The sequence below is a fragment of the Protopterus annectens genome, chromosome 3.part1 (assembly GCF_019279795.1).
Source record: "Protopterus annectens isolate FY-2018-M chromosome 3.part1, PAN1.0, whole genome shotgun sequence".
NCBI classification, from domain to species: domain Eukaryota; kingdom Metazoa; phylum Chordata; order Ceratodontiformes; family Protopteridae; genus Protopterus; species Protopterus annectens.
This window is the reverse complement of record NC_056732.1, coordinates 970,602,508-970,615,717: the sequence shown is the minus strand read 5'-3', so window position 1 is coordinate 970,615,717 and position 13,210 is coordinate 970,602,508.

Here is a 13,210-nt window from a genome sequence, read left to right as displayed (position 1 = left end):
TAAACCTTCATGGCTTCACCCAACTAGTCCAGTCACCAACCAGATTAAATAAAAACTCCAGCAAGCACACTACCCTGGATTGGATACTAGTCAGTAAGAGCCCCCAGTCATATATAACAGGCTGCTTATCAGACAGCTTCAGTGATCACTCCCCAACATTCCTACTCAAAAAATACCTGTACCAAGCTAAACCTGTCATCTACCATCAAATACCTAAAAAATTAAACTTTAACCCACTCACATTCATCTCATCCCTCAAAGAATGTAACTGGTATCCTCTAAACTACCTCAGTCTTGATGACGCAGTTGAATTTTTTAATACTACCTTCCTGAGCATCCTTAATTACCATGCTCCCATAAGACCTTCCAGAATCAAAGCACAACTCTCCCCATGGCTACAGAAAACCACTAAGTCAGAAATGAAAAACAGGGATAAAGCCTGGGAGCACTGGCGCAAAACCAAAACCCCCTGAACTACACAGAAATTCCTAGAACTATGCAATAGAGTCAAAAAGCTAATAAAACAGGACAAATTGCAAAACTACCAGTCTGCCCTAGACTCCTCCCAACACAGCCCCAAACATCTCTGGTTGTCCATAAACTCCATCCCCAACCCAGGTAAATTCATTACCCCTCCTCCTAACATCCCTCACTCCTCAGAAAATATTGCTACCTCATTCAACACACACTTCACACAAACCATACTATCACTAGCTAAACAATACAACCCCCCTCGCCTCCAACCCACACCATCAACTAGTAATCTCCCCACTGCCTTCTCTTTTTCTCCTGTACCTACCTCTAACATAAAAAAACTCTTAACTAAACTTAAGCCCACCAAATTAGCAGCAGACAACCTCCCAAGTGAATACCTGCAAATCGCAGCTGATGCTCTGGCCTACCCAGTATCCATCTTGATTAACCAATCTCTGCCAGAAAGTTATGTTGCCACACTGTGGAAAGTATCACATATAATTCCCCTCCACAAAGGTAGACCCTCCACAGAACTAACCAATTACCGCCCCATAGCTATTCTCTCTCAACTCTCCAAAATGCTAGAGAGATGCATACACTCTCAGGTCTCAGACTACCTCTTTACTAACAACCTCCTTCAGCATAAAAACAATGACTATCTCTCCTCTGCTACTTCCTAGACCTATCTAAAGCATTTGACATGGTCCCATACAAACAACTTACCTCTGTCCTCAATAACCTATTCTTATCACAATCAGTCACCAACTGGTTTCAGAGTTACCTGTCTGACCGCCAACAATCCGTTGTATGGCAGAATGACATATCTCCCCAACTACCTGTCTCCATAGGGGTTCCCCAAGGATCCATCCTTGGACCCTCTACTCTTCTCTGTTTTCACCAATAATCTTGCTTCCAGACATGGCACACTCATACAATACACAGATGACTCAACCATCATCTTCTCAGCCCAGTCCCTACCCAAACTGCAAAAAGTCACACAAGAAGCATTTTCCTCTGTTGAAACTTGGTTATCCGATGCCCAATTAATACTCAACCCAAACAAAACTAAACTACTCATCTTCCAACCCACCAAACACACTCAAAACAACTCTCACTTTAATATCACAGCAAAAGACAACACCACTATATACCCAACTGAACATACCAAATTGCTAGGAGTGGAAATAGACAATAAACTAAAATTTGACATTCACATATCCATGACCATAAAAAAGTCCACAAAAAACTAGGAGCATTATACAGAAATAAGCAACTTCTCACCAAAGCAGCAAAGATTTCAATAGCAAATTCCCACCTTATCTCCACCCTACTTTATGCCTCTCCAATATATACCAACCTAAGGCAATGCAATCTAAACAAGCTAGAGACCTGCTACAACAAAATCGCCAAATTCGCCACAGGGGATCCTACCGTAGTCGCCACTGTCTCTCACTTGCTGAACTGGGCTGGCTTGAACTCCCTCACCTCCTTCAATGGTATCAACTCTCACTCGCCCACAAACTAGTAAACCATCCACTAAATGTCCCATCCCTCCAGAATCTACTCCAACCCTATTGCACCACCAGACCACTAAGATCCAGCAAAAAAAATCACTTGCAGATCACTAAATCCAATAACTCTGCTGGTGAAGCACTATTCTCTTGCACCATAGTCAAATTATGGAACTCCCTCCCACCCACAATTATTTCTATACCATCATGCACCCACTTTAAAACTTTACTAAAAGTGCACCTAAAAACATGCTGGCTATGCCCTTGCAACTCCCACTCTAATATCATCCACCCGATCCAACCACTACCTTTCTTTCCACGCCACTAACTACCTTGATTATAGCAAGCTCAGATGCTTATAAGTCTAGTACTTATTATACAGCAGGAACTTCTTATTGTAACATTTGTTAATGTCTGTTATGTACTTCACAGATAACGATTCTAGTTGTCTACTGATGTACTATGTTCTTCATCTGTAAATATGTTGTAAGTAATTGCTATGTAAATTGTTAATCGCTATGTAATCCAATGTCACTACTGTCTGTTTATTTTAACTGTGGAGCTTTTCTCCCTGGGCCTCCACTGAAAATGGACCTACGTCCAGTCGGACACTCCCAGTCAACAAATATAAATCAATAAATAAATAAAATAAATAAATATGTACTGATTTAGGTTTCCAGATGAATTTCCATAAAATAGAGTTATATTTTGGAAAACCTTTTCATGTAATAACTGAAAAGATGAGTTAAATCTTTAAATGTCTTTGGTGATATTAGTCCAAGTTTGTAATATATTACACTGATATTTTAATGCTGGGTTTTGGTTAAAATTAATACCTAGGTATTTTAAAGATTTGGTGACTTTAATCACATCGCATAGTGTGAAATCAAGTGGCTGACATTTTGGTTTAAAGGTAGACTATTAGATTTGTTTATGTTTACTTTATACTTTCAACATTTTGAAAAAAAAATATTTGTTTGATTATTGTAGATAAATCAGACTAAGGCAGGGTAATACAAATGTTTATATCTTCTACTATTGAAACAGTATTTAATTTGGGCATATTGTAATATGTTTTGGGGTTAATGACAATAATAAGGGTTCAATATATAAATTAAAACAATATGGGGATAAGGAGCATCCCTCTCTTGCACTGATTGTGATTGGTATTGGAAGATAATAGGCTTTATTGATATATTGTAAAGTAGAGGGTTTGAGTAAAGTAGTTTACTAGCACTGATAAATTATAAAGAGATGTTGAAATGATCCATAATTTTAAATAAAAAGTTGAGATTTATGAGATCAAATGCTTTTGAAATATCTACAGTAAGTATGAAAATACTATTTTTATTTTCTTTTGATATAATCTAAGTAGATTCTAAAGTCAGAGTATCATTTTATGTTGCCTGTGTTTTATAAAACATGATTAAAATGGTGATATAATAGATATTTGTACAAATTTCAACTTGTTAACTAGTAAAGTAACATAACTCCTTAAACCAATGTTTATTAATGAGGTTAGCCTATAATTTGAGGGGTCATTACAGTTAAGATTTAGTTTCAGTATCAAAATTGTTTTAAGCCCATTCCAATAAGCATCAGAAATGCCATTAATACTTACATGTTTAAAATTACAAGAAGGATTTTAGACATATGTATACATTTTTATGGAATTCATAACTGAACCCATCTAGGCCACAAACCATACCTTTTTTAAGATTTTTAATAGTATTTATGATTTAATATTCAGTAAATTATGGTGCAAGGGTTTTCTCTTTCTCAGCATTTAATTTAAGACATTTTATCTGATTTAAATAATGTTTTAGTACTTTCTCTTGACATTTGTTTTGTTCTCCAAACATTTGGCAATAAATATTTACAAATGCATCTGAAATTACCTTAGTAGAATGGAATGTTTTCCCATCCTGATCTTTTCCCTTTATATTTGGAGTTGATTTTTTTTGTTTAATTATACTTGACAAAGCTTTCAATGGGGCTTTTGCCCATTTAGAATATTTTTCTAAACACCTAGCTTCATACCATGATGCCTGTGGGAGATATAGTGTGTCTAGTTCTTTTTGAAACTTTCCAATGCATTCATTAGTTGATTCTGAATAGTTTATTGTGAATTTTATTTCCAATGTTGATATTTATTTTTTTAATAATAATTGCTTCTGGTCATAGATTTTTGGTAGCATGATGCATTGCTTAAAATAAGCCCCTTATCTGAGCTTTAACAAATAGCAGGGTACTTGGTTATCATTTATATATTTTTTCAGATTATTTAATATTAATGTCACCAAAAAGACATCTTTTAAAAACTGAACAGTTTAAAGCATGTTGCTGGATAGTTCAGGGCATGATACAGAGAACTCCAGAACCTGAACATTTTGTAAAGTATATTATTGTTTACTGCAAATATTTTGATCATGCATTTACTGTACTTTAGAGAATATTTCATATTTTTAAAGAGTTTTCAAAACTTTTGGCACGTGGTCAATGTACCATCTATAAAATCCTATCACATGAACTATTTTGTGAAAGAAAAGGATGGTTGCAGTGATACATATTTGTTCTTGGAGCACAGTAATCTGTAATTCCACTTTTTATATTTAGTTCTTTTTATGTTTGATGGTTTTCACTTGGTTTCATTATACTCTAAAAGTGCTGTGCATAGTGCATACTATTATTTAACTGGCCTCCTTAATTCTGGCACTGATCTGTTTTAGATTTTATTATGAAGGCATAGCAAGTTGAAACAAGTGACTCATTCTTGTTAATTTCTGTTTTGTCTATTAAATATACCATAAGCTGCATTCTCACATTATACAATTGTAAACTGTATATTTTCTACAGAACTTCTTAATTATTTTAGCATGTTGCTAATCTGTATATTGTTTATGTTATGCTGAGACAATATTTCATTGCAAGTTTAGCTTCATGAAATTGTTTCCTAGTGCTTGCCATGTCTGCCTCTTGATGGAGCTTGTTTTTGAAAAGGGTCAATCAGCCACTTCACTTATACAGTTAAACAAATATAGATAGATAGATAGATAGATAGATAGATAGATAGATAGATAGATAGATAGATAAATATTTAACCATAGAAGAACTGTGGTCTGCAACACCACTGCTCCAGGTTCAGATAGTAGCCATAGTGCAAGATGGCTAGACATGGAGATTCCAAGCTGGTCTGAGCAGCTTAACATCAGTTCTTCACCTCATGGACAGTTTGCATTTATGGCCAAGAGCTTGCAGCAGAAAGACTCAGGAATGTGCATTCTACTATTGTTAATTTGTTAATTTGTCTCATTGCATGTATTTACTGCTGCGATATGGTTTATCTTATAAAGTTATTCATTATTTTATATTATTGTTGATCTCTTGTCATTCTTTGTTGACACTGAATAATTTATAATTTTTTTGTACTCTACCAAAAATGTGCTTGCTATAGCTATATGGACCTCTACTGTCTCATTCTACTGTGCATCATCTGCCTCTACAGTTTTTCATTTAATATTGTATGGTATTGACCCATCAATGTATCAAATAACTCTACCGCCTTTCATTTAATCTGGTGCCAAGGCTTTAACCACTGTGATGACCTTTTATGTTTACAATGTGCTATTTCTTACAGACAATATAATTTCTCATCAGTCTTCACAGCAGCCTCTAATATAGCCTATTTGTGAATGCTAGCATACAGGCTTAGGAGCTGACATAATGGAAATGTGCTTTCTCACATTCTCCAATAAACAAATCCCATTATCTTTCTGATCAGATACCTTTGAAGGAGCCATATCTCTTTCTGAAAACAGGCTATTTGAAAGACTTTAGAGTTCAGAGTCTTTGGTTAGTTTATCGGTAACAGCTAAATCTGACCAGTCTTTGCATGGCACTGTCAAGTATAGTCCAGTATGCTGCATGTAATGAATGAATTGATGCATATTCAATATACCAAAATTATTTATTGCAAATAATTTATTGTAATGCCCAACATACAGCCTTCCATAACCCCTCCTCGAATTTACATCACCATTTACCTCCCCTTACCTCAAATCCTCTGGTCCTTTATCATATCAATGTCCTACCTGCCACCTCACACCTCTTACTTCACACCATCTACACAAATCCTATTTAATCACCTGCTCCCTATTCCTATTGCCATTTTAACTCCATAACTATTCACACACAAGCTCTTGTAAGATTGTATTCTATCAACATCATAGACCTCCTCAAACACATCATATACTTTCACAAGTCTTTAATTATCAAACTAAAGCTAGAAAACACATTTAAACTGAAAAACTACTTCACAGCTGCCACACTACCCTAAACTTCAAACTCACTGGTGACAGCCATCTTAACCCATGTCCATCCACACCTCCTCAAACTTCCTACTTTCTGAATTCTCCCCTCACCATGGCTACCCCACAGAAAAACAGTTATTTTCTCTTATACTTAGTTCAGATAACCATTAGAAGAATCTGCAATAAACCTTAACAATTTCATGCCTGGTTTACACTGCACTCTTCAGATATAGTAGTGCTAGCTAAAAACCTGGCTCAAAAAAGAACCAAAAGATAATGAAATACCCCCCCCCCCCAATTATAACATACTGAGAGCCAACCAACAGCATAAAAAAGGCTGCTACATTTCCAGTGCTATACAAGAATACTCTATAACTAAGCCATTTACCCCACCTACCCCCTAAATTTGGTAAGGCAGAAATCCTTATATCTACACTCCCTAGACACTGGGAATACTTTATACAGCATGTCTTAAAGCACTAAAAAGAAAAAAAAAACGAAGATGTGGGTCATGGGGAACAAGACATCAGAGATGTTGTACATATAAAAAAATAAGAAAGATGATGTGGGTTCATGGAAACTAGATGCCATAGATATTCTATGTAGTCTGCCTGAAAGGCACCTAAAAAAAAAAAAAGCAAGAACAAATGAAACAACATAGGTCAGGGCTGAACACGAGACACCAGAGATACTATATGTAGTATGCTCTAAAAGCACTAAAAGAAGTTCAAACTATGTACCCTTCCACCTTATATAGAGGTTATTAGTCCTTTATACTGCCTAGACCGCGGTGGTACAGCGGTTAGCATTGTCACCTCCTAGCAAGAGGTTCTCCCGTTCAATTCTCGGCTGAAGCACCTTCTGTGTGGAGTCTGCATGTCCTCCCCATGGTCGAGTGATGTTAAAGACATGCAGGTAGGTGCGTGCATGAAGGTTGGGCCTTGGGCTGGCAACTCAGCACTGTAAAAATCCACTGCCACTCATTAGGGAACAGGAGTTCCGCTGTGGCAACCCATAACCAGAAAAAGCCAAAATACTTTTTTTAATCCTTTATACTGCCACTGGACACTAAAGGTGCTTCAAAATATGTGTTTGTTAAGATTTTATATATATATATATATATATATATATATATATATATATATATGTGTGTGTATATATATATATATATATATATATATATATATATATATATATATGTATATATATATATATATATATATATATATATATATATATATATATATATTATATATAAAGAGAGAGAGACAAGAAGATATATATATATATATATATATATATATATAGATATATATATATATATATATATATATATATATATATAGATATATATTGGTAAAGTAAAAGCATTGAAACCTGCACACTTTGTTCTCTTGCTAACTCCCATTTCTAGCACAGTTACACTCATCCACTGTCTTTTATCCAAGACTTGGAGTGATGTGGAACTGAGAGTAATTTAGCTTTTAAAAAAAATGGGAAAGGAAATTAAATAATTTTACTTATTTCATTTCAGCTTAAATATTTAAATGCATTTACAGTGATCTGTGTTGTGACACTATTTTTCTGCTCTGTTCCATCTGATTCCATTTTTTTAGTTTGTGCAGGAGCCTTAGTTCTTCTGCACTTCAATTTCCACAAGTAGTATTACATGTAAAAGCTGTTTGCATTTTAAACCCTGCTGGGCCAAAGACCTGTAGATTAATTCACAATTGTGGCAGAACTGTGTACTCCAACTAAAACATGTGTGCCTTAATCATTTATTACTGCATTTTTCCAAAACAGTGCTACTGGTAAATTTCTGAATAGTCTGGTGCCTTAAACTGCAGGAGAAGTGCAATAATGGGAAAATTATCTCTGCTCCGGTTCGTGCTTCAGTTCCTTTATATTCTGCTTGTAGTTTACTTGCTTACATTCTGTGTCTGCCCCATCCCCACTAACACATTGAGCTAAAGTTTCTGAAAGAGCTCCAATATTGTCTTTATTTAATGCTGTAGTTTTATAAGGCCACATTTCTGCCCTCTTCCCATTATGAATATCTTATTTCCAAAGTCTATCCCTCCCCTGTTTCATTGCTACTGACTGTTATATAAGCTATTTATGTACTCTTCCCACCCATTGTTTTCTATAGACCCATGACACTGAGTGCCCACCAAGCATACCAGTATTGTTCTTGAGTTAACCTCCTTTACTACATACAGTCTCCTGCTCATTTTCCTGGAGCTCAGCAAAGCTTGCAGTCCTTACTTGCATTTAGGAAGTGTTTTACTTGTACAAAGTGACATCCAGGGAAATTTAAGTACTTTAATTGCTAAATCACACAGGTTATTTTCAGCGATCACTTTTGTTTCCTGCTTTTATGTATGCATTTCACTGGTTCTTCTTCACACTGTTACTGTCTTGAAATTACCTTCAGAGAAGGATTTCCAGCTAGTTATTCAAGTGGTTTATGTTAACAATGTACTTATGGGTCTCTTCTACTCTACTGTATTTTTACATCAAGAGGACTGTGTTTATTCTTCTTGTGGCAGGAGGTTTTTGCCTGGTTTATCTGATTTGGGAAATACTCAAAAGGACTCATAGTGCAGTCATTTTATTGGCCCCAGAGTTCACTATTCATTCTTTTTCTTTTTTTTTTGGGGGGGGGGTCTGTGCTGTTACAATTTTTGCATGTCTGCATGGGTTAGCAAACACCTAAAAAGCACATTTTCTCTGTAGAACAACCCATAAAACTTTCCCTTGTAAAGCAGCAATATGGTGCAAATACCTTGTGTGCCAACAAGCTTATAGCAGCTAGTTGGGTCTCGAGTGGCAATACTTACAGATTTAGCAGAACTCAGTATTGTGTCAACATTAAAGCTAGTAGAATTTACTACAGTTTAGCTTAATCTGCCCCAGTAAAGCACCCTTATTAGTTTGCAGAAACAAATCACTCTTAATAGTCTTTTAACCAAAATACACCACCCTTTGTAGCTCACAAACCAAAGGACTGGACATTATGGAGATGCGATTTGTGTAGCCAACATAGTGGATATGGGCATCTTGAGACAATGTAGCAATTTTCTCATGTTTACTGACAATCACTTAATACTTAAAGAATTAGGCACTATATCCAAGAGGAGTAATTACACAATGACACTAGAGGCCAAACTCTCACACACATCAGGTTGTCAAAACCACACTCAGAGCACCCACCTCACATAGTACACAGCTCACACATAGACTAAAAAGTGCTGAGGCACTTAAAAGCAATCTTTTTAAACAACAAAGATCACCTAGACCAACCACTGTCCAAGGTATGCCTCAGCTAGCCCAAAGGCACTCAAAAAGCACCACCTAACACCACACATACTATCACTCTGAGTGGATCCCCTAACAATAAGACCCTAAGGCAAGCAAACACACTTCCCATAATTTTCATCATAGGAGGCTCCATTGTAAGGTATATAGATGCCCATCTAAACACGCAGAACAAGGAGAAGATAACTGTTAGTTGCTTATCTGGAATTAGGATCTATCAAATCACACATGCACTCAAGTCATTACACCAACAGTACCAGTATGATTTCATCTTAGTTCATATAAGTGTAAATTGCCTGAAATGTATCTCCCTGGACTACATGAACTGAGATATTATGGAGCTTTTAGACTATGGGCCTCAGGCAAGTACGAGCCTGGCACTGAGCAATGTATTACCATTACTTTGGATGATGCCACAATATTAGCAAAAAATAATTGATTTCAACAGCTGGCTGTCTTTCTGGAGTCACTCTAAGTGGATCCATTGTTTGTTAGCTTGGGAGGACCTGGTCAACAAACCATGTTGCATTGTCAAGGATGACCTACCACTTTCCCCTCTAGGCTTTTGAATACTGTCTAAGGCTTTATCTACCCTCAAACCGTCTCCTTAAGGCATTGTCAAACTGACAACCCTGTGGACATAGCAAAAATTTCAAGGTGTTACTGTTCAATTCCAGGAGCATTAAAAAAAAAAAAAAAATATATATATATATATATATATATATATATATATATATATATATATACACACACACATATATATTTATATATATTATCTGTGAAGTTACTGAAACGTGGTTTAAAGGGGCAGAGTGTACCCAACAGTGCAAGGTTTCAATGCCTTCCACACTTTCAAACCACTAGCTGCACAGACAACTACTAAAGGTGAAGGTGTCTCAATATGCATCAGTAACAAGCATACCTCTACGGTGGTCAGACAGGATTACATGCTTGAGGTCCTACATGTGCAGATCATCGTAGACAAAATCCCGTACCATATCCTAGCCAGCTAAAGGTCACCCTCCATGTCCCAAGAAACTCATAATGCATACTTGGACTGATTGGAGACATTTACCATCCATCCTAACACTCTACTCATCGGAGACTTTAATTACACCTCTGTAGATAAGGAATTCTACATGGCCTCCAATCTACAGGCACAGAGATTAAAGGACTTTGTAAATGCAAGCAATCTCATCCAAATAGTGAATAAGTCCACTAGAAGCTCCAAAATACTGGTCCTTCTGCTCACAATCTTGGGGCAATGCTGCATTCCCCCAATGTCTTATCATCCATGGTAAGGTCTAACCATAAAGTCATCTCCTTCAAAATCAAAATTAACTCCATAATTCAGTTAAAGCCAGTAGCAGTTAAGAACTATTCCAAGGCAAATTACCTGTTATGTCTGCCCCTCTTAAGCTTGAGAACACACCAGCCTATGTTAAATTGCTCTCAGAAATTCAGTTAATAGAGTAATAGCTCTGCCATAATTATGGTCCTCACTAGCACTGAGAGGAAAGAAGGTCCGATATTTGACATTATTTACTTACTATAAGGATATGTGATTTATGAGGGCAGGGACAAAGAATACAAAGCCATATCATGGATGTTTTGTCAACTCAAGGAGAAGTAAAAGGTATGCAGTGTGTGAGTTTGTGCATGTGTGTGCGTGTGTGTGTGTGTGTGTGTGTGTGTGTGTGTGTGTGTGTGTGTGTGTGTGTGTGTGTGTGTGTGTGTGTGTGTGTGTGTGTGTGTGTGTGTGTGTGTGTGTGTGTGTGTGTGTGTGTGTGAGGGTATGCCTGTGCCGATCCACTGGTTGCTGGTATTAACTGCTGCAGGAAAAGGCCAATTAGTACTATCAGTAGTTATGGAGATTCAGAGATAAATTATCCAGTAATGAGGTCTTTCCTCATTGCTGCTAATATGTCTTAAAGTCACAATTCCCCGAATAATGTAAACAATCTCCTTTCCTACACCTCTTACCTCCAGAGCTGGGGTTATTTCTGATTCCCCAGGATGAAGTTAGAAACTAAATTGTCAGTCATTATTAATGATGTTAATCTCTAATGATTTGCCAGAAAACCATACATTTTATGAGTAACAGACCAAAAATATGGGGCAAAAACCTGGACATTCTGCAACATTCTGGAAAGTTGAGCAGCATATACCAAAGCATCTAAAAATGAAACATCACTCCTGCTTCATGGTGCCTAAACGTCATGTTTTGTTAACAATATATGAGCTGTTATATAAAGAATCTAAGATTCAAAGCAATTGAGCACTGCACATCCCACTAGATCTTAAGGAACAAGTTTTCTGTTATTTCTCATTTAAAGGAAAAATCTGCTTGTTGGTGAATTAGTTGATGGGATTATTTCAATCATCTAATGATTTTAACATTTGCATTCATTTAGTCTGGATTTTTTGTTGATTTTATTTTCCTGTAATCTGTGTTTTTTATTATGGTTTTAGTGCTGATTTATTCCTTTCAAAAAGAATTTATATATCCAAAGTGTACTTTGGGTATTACAATAAATTATTTGATATAGTGAACAAGCATGAGTTCATTCATTACAGGCTTCTTGTTAGATTATTCTTTTGGATTTGTCAGTAACTATTGTGCATGCTGTTAGTACAAGATGTCATGTATGGCTCCGTCTACAACACCATACTATACTTGTCTCAGACTTGTCTCAGTACAGAACGTCACACTGGCTGCACTTCTAATAGCTCTGGTTAGCTAAATCCACTTGTCCCTTGACTCACAAAATGTTGTACATGCAACTGTCACATAAGTTCTGGATTCTCCCCAAATAAAATAGATGATCTGGAAGTTGGATTAACCTAGACTTACCTGACATGTGTGTATTTTAGAGTCACATTTGCATTCTGATATGAGTACCCTTTCTGCATCAACAGTATTATACTTGTGGGAAATGCAATTGAGCTGGAGACCACATAGGTAGTTGTGTTGTCCTCTTTGTCAAAAAGGGGTTGCCATTCATATTAGCTATATGATCTAAATCTATTACAAGCTGGAACTAAACCTGCTATTAGCTAAAGCCATCATAGCAAATCATAGGATCATAGAAAGTTACTAGGCTATTGGTCCTGAAGCCCTTATAAGCCTACCCAAGAGTTTAGCCCATGTTTAGACAAGTCAGCACCCAAAGCCCCTGTCCAGCAGGGACACAAGTAGAAGCCCAGGGTGTATTTTCTGTTTCCAATCCAGTTATCAAAGTTGCACTTAAAAAGATATAATCAGGTACTCTACTTGATGTAGAGAGGGAGTCTATTCCACAGATGGGGAGTCTCTGGGACACAAATCTGTCTCACCAACAAGTCCCATTGATGTGGCAGACCAGGTTGAGGTTGCACATGTGGATTACTCGAATAGAGCTTGACTTATGGATATGCAGTAGTCAAGGAGGGCTCTGAGATTGTTTTATCAGACAGAGGTCACCTCTGAAGAGTCTGTATGAAACTTAGTAGAGGGACAGGGCTTTTGGCTTATATGTGTAGGGTAGATGTTTGAGGCTCTGGATTCTCCTGGTGAGGAACCTCTGCCTCACGTGCTTTGTGAGGTACATGCCAAAG